Source organism: Pelophylax lessonae, assembly GCF_965119305.1.
Source record: "Pelophylax lessonae genome assembly, chromosome: 6".
NCBI lineage: Eukaryota > Metazoa > Chordata > Amphibia > Anura > Ranidae > Pelophylax > Pelophylax lessonae.
In genome coordinates, this window is record NC_138773.1 from 129,120,796 (window position 1) to 129,132,765 (window position 11,970).

The following is an 11,970-nucleotide window of genomic DNA, read 5'->3' on the forward strand; positions in this document are numbered from 1 at the left end:
TGGCAAACAGCAATGGAGATAGTGGGCAGCCCTGTCTAGTCCCCCTGTGCAAACAGAAGGGTCCAGAAAGCTCCCCTTTCACCCTCAGTCTGGCCATGGGGGCAGCGTACAGTACCCGCACCCAGTTCAGAAAGTTCTCTCCCACACCAATGCGTTTGAGAACTTCCCATAGGTACACCCATTCAACACTATCGAATGCCTTAGCGGCATCTAGCGAAAAGACTGCCTGGTTCCCAGGGTTGTCTACTGGGATCTGAAGGTTCAGAAATAGTCGGCGGAGATTAAGTGCCGTCGATTTGGTCAGGATAAACCCCGATTGATCCCTATGGACAACCCCTGGACAACAGAGGACAGCCTAGTGGCCAGTATCTTAGCTAGAATTTTAACATCCATTGTGAGTAGAGATATGGGCCTTTAGGAATCCGCCAAAAGCGGATCCTTCCCGGGCTTCAGCAGGAAAACAACTATAGCTTCGGACATAGAGGCAGGAAGGTGGCTGTTAGGGATACAAGAGGTAGCCTGATGGCAGAGGAAGGCCCACGTGTGCCAGAGGGCGGTGCTTAGACGGGAACCCCCAAGGTAAGTGACACAGGCACCTGAGGTGCGGAATCTACGTATTTTCTACTTTTTGGAACTTTTGTACTCTTTTCGGCCGGTCATGGATCCTTTCGGTTCTCCTGCCTATACCTGGCACTTGATGTTACACACACTTTTCCTGTTATGATGGGAGCTCTTCTGCTGCACTAATGGTTGCTACCTCTCACATGGTTGCTAATTTTGAGGAGACTACACTGGCATCGGTGGTCCCTCTTCGGTTTCCCCCCCTTGGTCGTGACTGGACATGCCCTATTGACTCGTCCCTTCCCCCACACGTGGCAGACGTGTATTGCCTTTTTGTTCCCCCCTTTTTGCCTTTTTTCTGGTCCTGGACTCGATTTTTGCTTTTCCTGCATGTACTTTGTCGCTCTACTGCTATTATTTTACCCTATGCTGTGGATGTTCCTATTGACTGTTCTCTATGCTGGGGCTGCACCGGTACTGTGTGGGCTGGGCGACTACTCCTGTTGCTCTCTCTATATAGCTGGGCTGTGCTGATGGGGTGTAGTGGGTTCACCCTTTCTGGGTGCCCTCTTTCACCTCCCTGGCTGGGTTGCCTGACGCTCCGTGTATGGCTACATTTTGACTATGGCTGATAATATTTGTGTGATGTCCTGGAATGTGCGGGGCCTCAGCAACCTGGTAAAGAGGACGGCGGTGCTCCGCACCATCAAACGCCTGCAGGCAGATGTAGTTTGCCTGCAGGAGACCCATATGTCTCCTTCCACTTCCCCGTGTCTAGCTCCTAGCGTATTTAGTCACCAGTTCCACTCTGTTTACTCCACTTATTCGAGAGGGGTGTGTATTTTGATTAAGAAGGGGGTACGGTTTCTATGCTCAAAGTCTGTGATTGACCCTGAGGGCTGGTTTGTTTTATCCTGCCAACTAGCAAGCCTTAGGTGTGTACTTGTGCCTCCCCCCCGTATTCTGCAGGGGTACTTAAACTTATCGTGCCACATATTGCTCAACTTCCTGATGTGCCCCTGCTGATGTTGGGGGACTTTACTGCCTGGGATAGGTTTTCCTCTCACTCTGGTGGACCTATGCTGGCCGGGGGGCTACGCTCCTTGCTCGGTTGGTGGGTGAACTCGGACTGACAGATGTCTGGTGGATGGGCCACCGTAAGGTACGAAAGTTTTCGTGCTTCTCGGCGTCACACTCGGGATTGTCTAGGATAGATCTGGGGCTGGGTAATGGTTCGCTACTGCCTCTGGTGGTCGTGGCGGGGAAATCCCTTTGGAAACTCAGTGCATTCTGGCTGACGCTCTTTCCTAGTTCTGATCCCCTGCCACCCAAACTAACGTCCATTTTTGCTGACAATTTGGAATCCGCAGAGGTGGGGGTGGTGTGGGATGCGGCTAAGGCATTCATGGGAGGTCAGTTTATACGTACGGTTAATGCCATTAAAACGGACTCCAGGCAATGGGAGAATACTGTGTTGGACGCAGTGACTAGAGCGGAGGAAACTTATGTTAGGGACCCGTCAGATGATACTCAGAGGTCGTGGCTGGCTGCCCAATCTATGGCCAAGTCGGTCTTGATTCAAAAGGCTGAAAAAACAAGCGCTTATTCTTGCAGCAGAGGTATTTTGAGAAGGGAGAAAACACGGGTCATATGTTGGCCATGCTGGTTCGCTCGCAGCAGCCTGCGGCATTTATACCCCAGATTAAGGATCCTCAGGGGGTGCTCTGGCACGCCACAGCTGACATACGGAGAGTACTTGGGAAGTTTTATGCTGATCTTTACTCCTCTAAGATCTCGGCTGACTCACGAGAAATTGCCGATTTTTTTGGCTTCCTGCGATTTGCCTTCTCTGTCTGCCTGGGACGTGGCTGTGCTTGGGGCCCCCCTTACGGAAAATGAACTTTATGCGGCCTTGAAATCTACTAAGCCTGGTAAATCTCCGGGGGCTGATGGTATCCCGTCGGAGGTTTACAGCCGATACGCTGAACAGTTGGTGCCCGTGCTGCTGCGGGTATATAACGAAACCTTCCGTATTGGCCGCTGTTATGAATGCTTCCTGAGCACACTGATGTGCTGTCATGAATCTGCAATCTAAAGGGTTAACCTAGAGCAGACTAATTGCAGTAATTGCAAACAGGCTGCCTTATTTAAACAGCTCAGAAGCACTGTGTCTTTGCTGACTTGTCTGCAGCTCTTCCTGTGTTCCTGAAGCCTGCTTCCTGTTACCTGTTTGATATCCGTTTTGACCTTTGGCTTGTTCCTGACCTTGTTGACCTGCTGCCCGTCCTGACCCCCGGCTTGTTTGACCATTCTCTAGGATCTCCCTTGTCTGCTTATCTGCCTTCGGATCATGACCGGCTTCTCCCTTGGTGGGGCGATCCTGAGGACTGCGACCTGGTATCCACACGCAGCAAAATCCATCCTCCCCACTAGAGGCTCTGGCGAAAACCGGTGGATACTTAGATTCCGCACCTCAGGTTAGCCTGTGTCACTTACCTTGGGGGTTCCCGTCTAAGCTCCGCCCTCTGGCACACGTGGGGCCTTCCTCTGCCTTCAGGCTACCTCTTGTATCCCTAACAGCCACCTTCCTGCCTCTATGTCTGAAGCTATAGTTGTTTTCCTGCTGAAGCCCGGCAAGGATCCGCTTTTGGCGGATTCCTAAAGGCCCATATCTCTACTCACAACGGATGTTAAAATTCTAGCTAAGATACTGGCCACTAGGCTGTCCTCTGTTGTCCAGGGGGTTGTCCATAGGGATCAATCGGGGTTTATCCTGACCAAATCGACGGCACTTAATCTCCGCCGACTATTTCTGAACCTTCAGATCCCAGTAGACAACCCTAGGAACCGGGCAGTCTTTTCGCTAGATGCCGCTAAGGCATTCGATAGTGTTGAATGGGTGTACCTATGGGAAGTTCTCAAACGCATTGGTGTGGGAGAGAACTTTCTGAACTGGGTGCGGGTACTGTACGCTGCCCCCACGGCCAGACTGAGGGTGAAAGGGGAGCTTTCTGGACCATTCTGTTTGCACAGGGGGACTAGACAGGGCTGCCCACTATCTCCATTGCTGTTTGCCATGGCACTGGAGACCTTAGCGGCGCGGATTCGGTCCTCCCCTGACATAGTGGGGTTCAGAAGGGGCTCCCATGCAGACATTATCTCACTCTATGCGGATGACACACTGCTCTACCTAGGTGATACAGGGGAATCCTTGCGGGCGGTAATGTCCCTTATTGACTATTTTGGGTCCCTGTCGGGATTTTCCATAAATTGGGATAAATCAGTTTTAATGCCCCTTGATCCCATAACTCAGCCTCTTCCGGACTGTGCATCCACAGTGCGAGTGGTTGACTGCTTCAAATATTTGGGGATCCAGGTGTCTCCTGATCCTACCCAGTATATCACACTGAACCTCGTACCTCTGCTGCAAAGTTCCCTTGTCGGTGGCTGGGCGAGTCAATCTAATTAAGATGGTGTGGGCTCCTCAACTTCTTTATGTCTTGCACAACTCCCCAATCTGGATACCCAGGAAATGGTTCTATAGGATTGACTCCCAGTTCCGAGAACTGATCTGGTGCTAAAAAGTGGCTAGGATTAAATTGGCTACCCTTCAGATGTGCAAGGATAGTGGTGGCTTGGCAGTCCCCAACCCCAGAGTATATTTTCTAGCCTTCCAGGTTCAGCATATGGGGGGCTGGGGTCTTTTGGATCCATTCGTTCCTATTGGGTCCCTACTGATTCGCCTCACCCTGTCCTTGTACACCTTGAAGCGGGGTTCTCCAATATGGGGACTCGGTTACCCACACTCGCCTTGATTCGCATGGTGTGGCGCTGTGTCAAGGGGATGTTGCAGATCACGGGTTACCTTCCTCAGACTCCGATTTGGCATAATCGCAACTTTTCGGAACTGTTTCGTCTAGAGGGCGCGGAGATGTGGGAGGCCCATGGTGTATATTTTATAGCACAATTGTTCAGAGCTGGGGTACTGAAATATATTCAAGACTTACAGAGGGAGTTTGATGTTCCTAGGCACTGTTTCTTTCGCTACCTACAATTGAGACACGCGATGATGGCCCAGGCAAGCTTGGCTTCTTTGACACCCGACACTCACTGCCTGTTGGGTGAGGTGTTTCGGGTCTCGGACAAGAAGGGTATGATCTCACAGGTTTATGTCCTTCTGTTGGGATCCGTGCAGGACCCCCTCTTCCCTCCTGGGAGGGAGGATCTTGGACCCATAGATGGGCAGACGTGGAATCTTTGCCTCTCATCAATCATCGATTTTGGATCGCCTCCAGGGTGCCGAGCAGTGGCCAGTGGATAACACAGGTCAATGCCTCTTTAATCAGGGAAAAGCCATACCAGCATCGAAATGCTCACAAGAAATTTGCCTCGTTATGGCAACCTTGGTTGGATGACCCGGCCTTGGCTCCCCCCATTTGGTTATGGATCGGCTGCTCATTGGATAGGGTAGCATTTCTTGAGAAGGTCTAGCGTGCAGAGTCCTCCCTTCCTTTCCCCCTCCCCCCAACCTTTAAATTTTCTGTCACTGTTTTCCTTTTTTTCCTTCCCTTCTCCTTTGCACTTAGTACTTCAGGTGGGTTTTTGCTACTTTACGGAGGTGTGTGCTATATTGCTAGATGTTCATGGTCCTATTACTATTGGGAGGGAATAACTGTATGTTTTTATTTATCCTTCTCTTATGCACAGGGGCACATGCTCAGGTTTGTTTACTTGGCTGTAATTTTCACCTGAATGCAATGGTTTATGGATGACGTTTTCCTGTACTGTTGCTGTTATATCCTTTATATATTTGTATTTTTCCGAACACTGGTTCTGTAACTGATTATGTCTACCGTTCATGTTATTTATTCAGTGTACTGTTTATACTCAATAAATATTAAAAAAAAATTCAGACCTTTGGTGATTAAATGCAAAAAAAAAATGCTTTTTAGACACTTGGAGACCAAAATAGAGTCATTTTGACCCAAACAAATGGTTCAGGCGGTTGGTTACCAAATGCAATTATCTTGTCCAAGACCGGCTTTTTATTGGCACTTTTCCACTGCAAGTACCGGCTAGTACCGGCTCGGCTCTACTCGGCCCTGCTTGGCCCGGTTTGCTTTTCCACTGCGGTACCGCATGGTATAGTGTCGGAACGGTTCGGTACGGTACGGTATAGGTTTGCTTTTCCACTAAAGTAGTACTAAAGTTAAGTGGGTGGGATAACAACGGGGTGGGTGTGATTCTCTGACCAATCAGTGGCTAGTAGTGACTGCATGCAAAAGATTGTGGGATATGGTACCAGTTTGGTACCTGTTGGAACCACAATCGAGTAGGTACTGTTTTTTCAGAGCCGTACCGTACCGTACCGTTCGGTTCCATGCAGTGGAAAAGCAAACCTATACCGTACCGTACCGAACCGTTCTGACCCTATACCATGCGGTACCGCAGTGGAAAAGCACAAAAGCGTGCCGAGCCGGTACGGTTCTATTCAGTGGAAAAGCGCCATAAGACTCTAGTAGACGAAAATACAGTCATTTTGACTAAATTTTTATTTCAGACCTTTGGTGACCAAACGTAGTTATTTTGACTAAAAAGGGCTTTTTAGACACTTGGAGACCTAAATAGAGTAATTTTGAACAAAAAAATGGTTTCAGATCACTGGTTACGAAATGCAATTATCTTGTCTAAAACCGGCTTTTTAAGACTCTAAAAGACAAAAATACAGTCATTTTGGCTAAAAAAGTTTTTCAGACCTTTGGTGACCAAATGCAGTTATTTTGACTAAAAAAGGCTTTTTAGACACTTGGAGACCAAAATAGAGTCATTTTGACCCAAACAAATGTTTCAGGCGATTGGTTAACAAATGCAATTATCTTGTCCAAAACCGGCTTTTTAAGACTCTAAAAGACGAAAATATAATCATTTTGACTAAATTTTTTTCAGACCTTTGGTGACCAAATACATTTATTTTGACTAAAATAGGCTTTAAGACACTTGGAAACCAAAATAGAGTCAGTTTGAACCCAAACAAATGTTTCAGGCGATTTAGTTACCAAATACAATTATCTTGTCCAAAACCAGCTTTTTAAGACTCTAACAGACGAAAATACAATCATTTTGACTACATTTTTTTTTTCAGACCTTTGGTGACCAAATGCAGTTATTTTGACTAAAAAAGCTTTTTAGACACTTGGAGACCAAACTAGAGTCATTTTGACCAAAAAAATGTTTTCAGATCACTGCATACGAAGTGCAATTATCTTGTCTAAAACCGGCTTTTTAAGACTCTAAAAGACAAAAATACAGTCATTTTGGCTTAAAAAAGGTTTTCAGACCTTTGGTGAACAAATGCATTTATTTTGACTAAAATAGGCTTTTAGACACTCTGAAACCAAAATAGAGTCAGTTTGAACCCAAACAAATGTTTCAGGCGATTTAGTTACCAAATACAATTATCTTGTCCAAAACCGGCTTTTTAAGACTCTAACAGACGAAAATACAATCACTTTGACTACATTTTTTTTTCAGACCTTTGGTGACCAAATGCAGTTATTTTGACTAAAAAAGGCTTTTTAGACACTTGGAGACCAAAATAGAATCATTTTGACCAAAAAAATGTTTTAAGATCACTGCATACGAAATGCAATTATCTTGTCTAAAACCGGCTTTTTAAGACTCTAAAAGACAAAAATACAGTCATTTTGGCTAAAAAAGTTTTTCAGACCTTTGGTGACCAAATGCAGTTATTTTGACTAAAAAGGCTTTTTAGAAACTTGGAGACCAAAATAGAGTCATTTTGACCCAAACAATTGTTTCAGGCGATTGGTTACCAAATGCAATTATCTTGTCCAAAACCGGCTTTTTAAGACTCTAATAGACGAAAATACAATTATTTTGACTACATTTTTTTTTCAGACCTTCGCTTACCAAATGCAGTTATTTTGACTAAAAAGGGATTTTTAGACACTTGGAGACCAAAATAGAGTCATTTTGACCAAAAAAATGTTTTCAGATCACTGGTTACGAAATGCAATTATCTTGTCTAAAACCGGCTTTTTAAGACTCTAAAAGACAAAAATACAGTCATTTTGGCTAAAAAAGTTTTTCAGAACTTTGGTGACCAAATGCAGCTATTTTGACTAAAAAAGGCTTTTTAGACACTTGGAGACCAAAATAGAGTCATTTTGACCCAAACAAATGTTTCAGGCGATTGGTTACCAAATGCAATTATCTTGTCAAAACCGGCTTTTTAAGACTCTAATAGACGAAAATACCGTCATTTTGACTATTTTTTTTATTTCAGACCTTTGGTGACCAAATATAGTTATTTTGACTAAAAAGGGCTTTTTAGACACATGGAGACCAAAATAGAGTCATTTTGACCAAAAAAATGTTTTCAGATCACTGGTTACGAAATGCAATTATCTTGTCTAAAACCGGCTTTTTAAGACTCTAAAAGACAAAAATACAGTCATTTTGGCTGAAAAAGTTTTTCAGAACTTTGGTGACCAAATGCAGTTATTTTGACTAAAAAAGGCTTTTTAGACACTTGGAGACCAAAATAGAGTCATTTTGACCCAAACAAATGTTTCAGGCGATTGGTTAACAAATGCAATTATCTTGTCCAAAACCGGCTTTTTAAGACTCTAATAGACGAAAATACAATTATTTTGACTAAATTTTTTTTCAGACCTTCGCTGACCAAATGCAGTTATTTTGACTAAAAAGGGATTTTTAGACACATGGAGACCAAAATCGAGTCATTTTGACCAAAAAAATGTTTTCAGATCACTGGTAACGAAATGCAATTATCTTGTCTAAAACACGCTTTTTAAAACTCTAAAATACAAAAATATAGTCATTTTGGCTAAAAAAGGTTTTCAAACCTTTGGTGAACAAATGCATTTATTTTGACAAAATAGGGTTTTTAGACATTTGGAGACCTAAATAGAGTCGTTTTGACCCAAACAAATGTTTCAGGCGATTGGTTACCAAATGCAATTATCTTGTCAAAAACCGGATTTTTAAGACTCTAATAGACGAAAATACAGTCATTTTGACTTATTTTTTATTTCAGACCTTTGGTGACCAAATATAGTTATTTTGACTAAAAAAGGCTTTTTGGACACTTGGAGACCAAAATAGAGTCATTTTGACCAAAAATATGTTTTCAGATCACTGGTAACGAAATGCAATTATCTTGTCTAAAACCGGCTTTTTAAGACTCTAAAAGACAAAAATACAGTCATTTTGGCTAAAAAAGTCTTTCAGACCTTTGGTGACCAAATGCAGTAATTTTGACTAAAAAAGGCTTTTTAGACACTTGGAGACCAAAATAGAGTCATTTTGACCCAAACAAATGTTTCAGGCGATTGGTTACCAAATGCAATTATCTTGTCCAAAACCGGCTTTTTAAGACTCTAAAAGACAAAAATACAATCATTTTGACTAATTTTTTTTCAGACCTTCGGTGACCAAATGCAGTTATTTTGACTAAAAAGGGATTTTTAGACACATGGAGACCAAAATAGAGTCATTTTGACCAAAAAAATGTTTTCAGATCACTGGTAACGAAATGCAATTATCTTGTCTAAAACTGGCTTTTTAAGACTCTAAAAGACAAAAATACAGTCATTTTGGCTAAAAAAGTTTTTCAGACCTTTGGTGACCAAATGCAGTTATTTTGACTAAAAAAGGCTTTTTAGACACTTGGAGACCAAAATAGAGTCATTTTGACCAAAGAAATGTTTTCAGATCACTGGTAACGAAATGCAATTATCTTGTCTAAAACCGGCTTTTTAAGACTCTAAAAGACAAAAATACAGTCATTTTGCCAAAAAAAAGGTTTTCAGACCTTTGGTTACCAAATGCAATTATCTTGTCTAAAACCGGCTTTTTAAGACTCTAAAAAACAAATGCAATCATGGCTAAAAAAGTTTTTCACAGACCTTTGGTGACCAAATGCAGTTATTTTGACTAAAATAGGCTTTTTAGACACTTGGAGACCAAAAAAGTTATTTTGACCCAAACAAATGTTTCAGGCGATTGGTTACCAAATGCAATTATCTTGTCAAAAACCGGCTTTTTAAGACTCTAATAGACGAAAATACAATCATTTAAACTACATTTTTTTTTTTAAAACCTTTGGTGACCAAATACAGATATTTTGACCAAAAGGGTCTTTTTAGACACTTGGAGACTAAAATAGAGTCATTTTGACCAGAAAAAATGTTTTCAGATCACTGGTAACGAAATGCAATTATCTTGTCGAAAACCGGCTTTTTAAGACTCTAAAAGACAAAAATACAGTCATTTTGGCTAAAAAAGTTTTTCAGACCTTTGGTGACCAAACGTAGTTATTTTGACTAAAAAGGGCTTTTTAGACACTTGGAGACCTAAATAGAGTCATTTTGACCAAAAACATTTTTTCAGGCCATTGCTTACCAAGAGTACTTTACCTTGTCTAAAAGCGGTGTTTTAAGACTCTAAAATACAAAAATATAGTCATTTTGGCTAAAAAAGGTTTTCAGACCTTTGGTGAACAAATGCATTTATTTTGACTAAAATAGGGTTTTTAGACACTTGGAGACCTAAATAGAGTCGTTTTGACCCAAACAAATGTTTCAGGCAATTGGTTACCAAATGCAATTATCTTGTCAAAAACCGACTTTTTAAGACTCTAATACACGAAAATTCAGTCATGTTGACTAATTTTTTATTTCAGACCTTTGGTGACCAAATATAGTTATTTTGACTAAAAAAGGCTTTTTAGACACTTGGAGACCTAAATAGAGTCATTTTGACCAAAAAGATGTTTTAAGATCACTGGTAACGAAATGCAATTATCTTGTCTAAAACCGGCTTTTTAAGACTCTAAAAGACAAAAATACAGTCATTTTGGCTAAAAAAGTCTTTCAGACCTTTGGTGACCAAATGCAGTAATTTTGACTAAAAAAGGCTTTTTAGACACTTGGAGACCAAAATAGAGTCATTTTGACCCAAACAAATGTTTCAGGCGATTGGTTACCAAATGCAATTATCTTGTCAAAAACCGGCTTTTTAAGACTCTAATACACGAAAATTCAGTCATGTTGACTAATTTTTTATTTCAGACCTTTGGTGACCAAATATAGTTATTTTGACTAAAAAAGGCTTTTTAGACACTTGGAGACCTAAATAGAGTCATTTTGACCAAAAAGATGTTTTAAGATCACTGGTAACGAAATGCAATTATCTTGTCTAAAACCGGCTTTTTAAGACTCTAAAAGACAAAAATACAGTCATTTTGGCTAAAAAAGTCTTTCAGACCTTTGGTGACCAAATGCAGTAATTTTGACTAAAAAAGGCTTTTTAGACACTTGGAGACCAAAATAGAGTCATTTTGACCCAAACAAATGTTTCAGGCGATTGGTTACCAAATGCAATTATCTTGTCAAAAACCGGCTTTTTAAGACTCTAATAGACGAAAATACAATCATTTAAACTACATTTTTTTTTTAAAACCTTTGGTGACCAAATACAGATATTTTGACCAAAAGGGTCTTTTTAGACACTTGGATACTAAAATAGAGTCATTTTGACCAAAAAAAATGTTTTCAGATCACTGGTAACGAAATGCAATTATCTTGTCGAAAACCGGCTTTTTAAGACTCTAAAAGACAAAAATACAGTCATTTTGGCTAAAAAAGTTTTTCAGACCTTTGGTGACCAAACGTAGTTATTTTGACTAAAAAGGGCTTTTTAGACACTTGGAGACCTAAATAGAGTCATTTTGACCAAAAACATTTTTTTCAGGCCATTGCTTACCAAGAGTACTTTACCTTGTCTAAAAGCGGTGTTTTAAGACTCTAAAATACAAAAATATAGTCATTTTGGCTAAAAAAGGTTTTCAGACCTTTGGTGACCAAATGCAGTTATTTTGACTAAAAAAGGCTTTTTAGACACTTGGAGACCAAAATAGAGTCATTTAGACCCAAACAAATGTTTCAGGCGATTGGTTACCAAATGCAATTATCTTGTCCAAAACCGGCTTTTTAAGACTCTAATAGACGAAAATACAATTATTTTGACTAAATTCTTTTTTCAGACCTTCGCTGACCAAATGCAGTTATTTTGACTAAAAAGGGATTTTTAGACACATGGAGACCAAAACAGAGTCATTTTGATCAAAAAAATGTTTCCAGATCACTTTTAACGAAATGCAATTATCTTGTCTAAAACCGGCTTTTTAAGACTCTAAAATACAAAAATACAGTCATTTTGGCTAAAAAAGTTTTTCAGACCTTTGGTGACCAAACGTAGTTATTTTGACTAAAAAGGGCTTTTTGGACACTTGGAGACCTAAATAGAGTCATTTTGACCAAAAACATTTTTTCAGGCCATTTGTTACCAAATGCAGTTTATCTT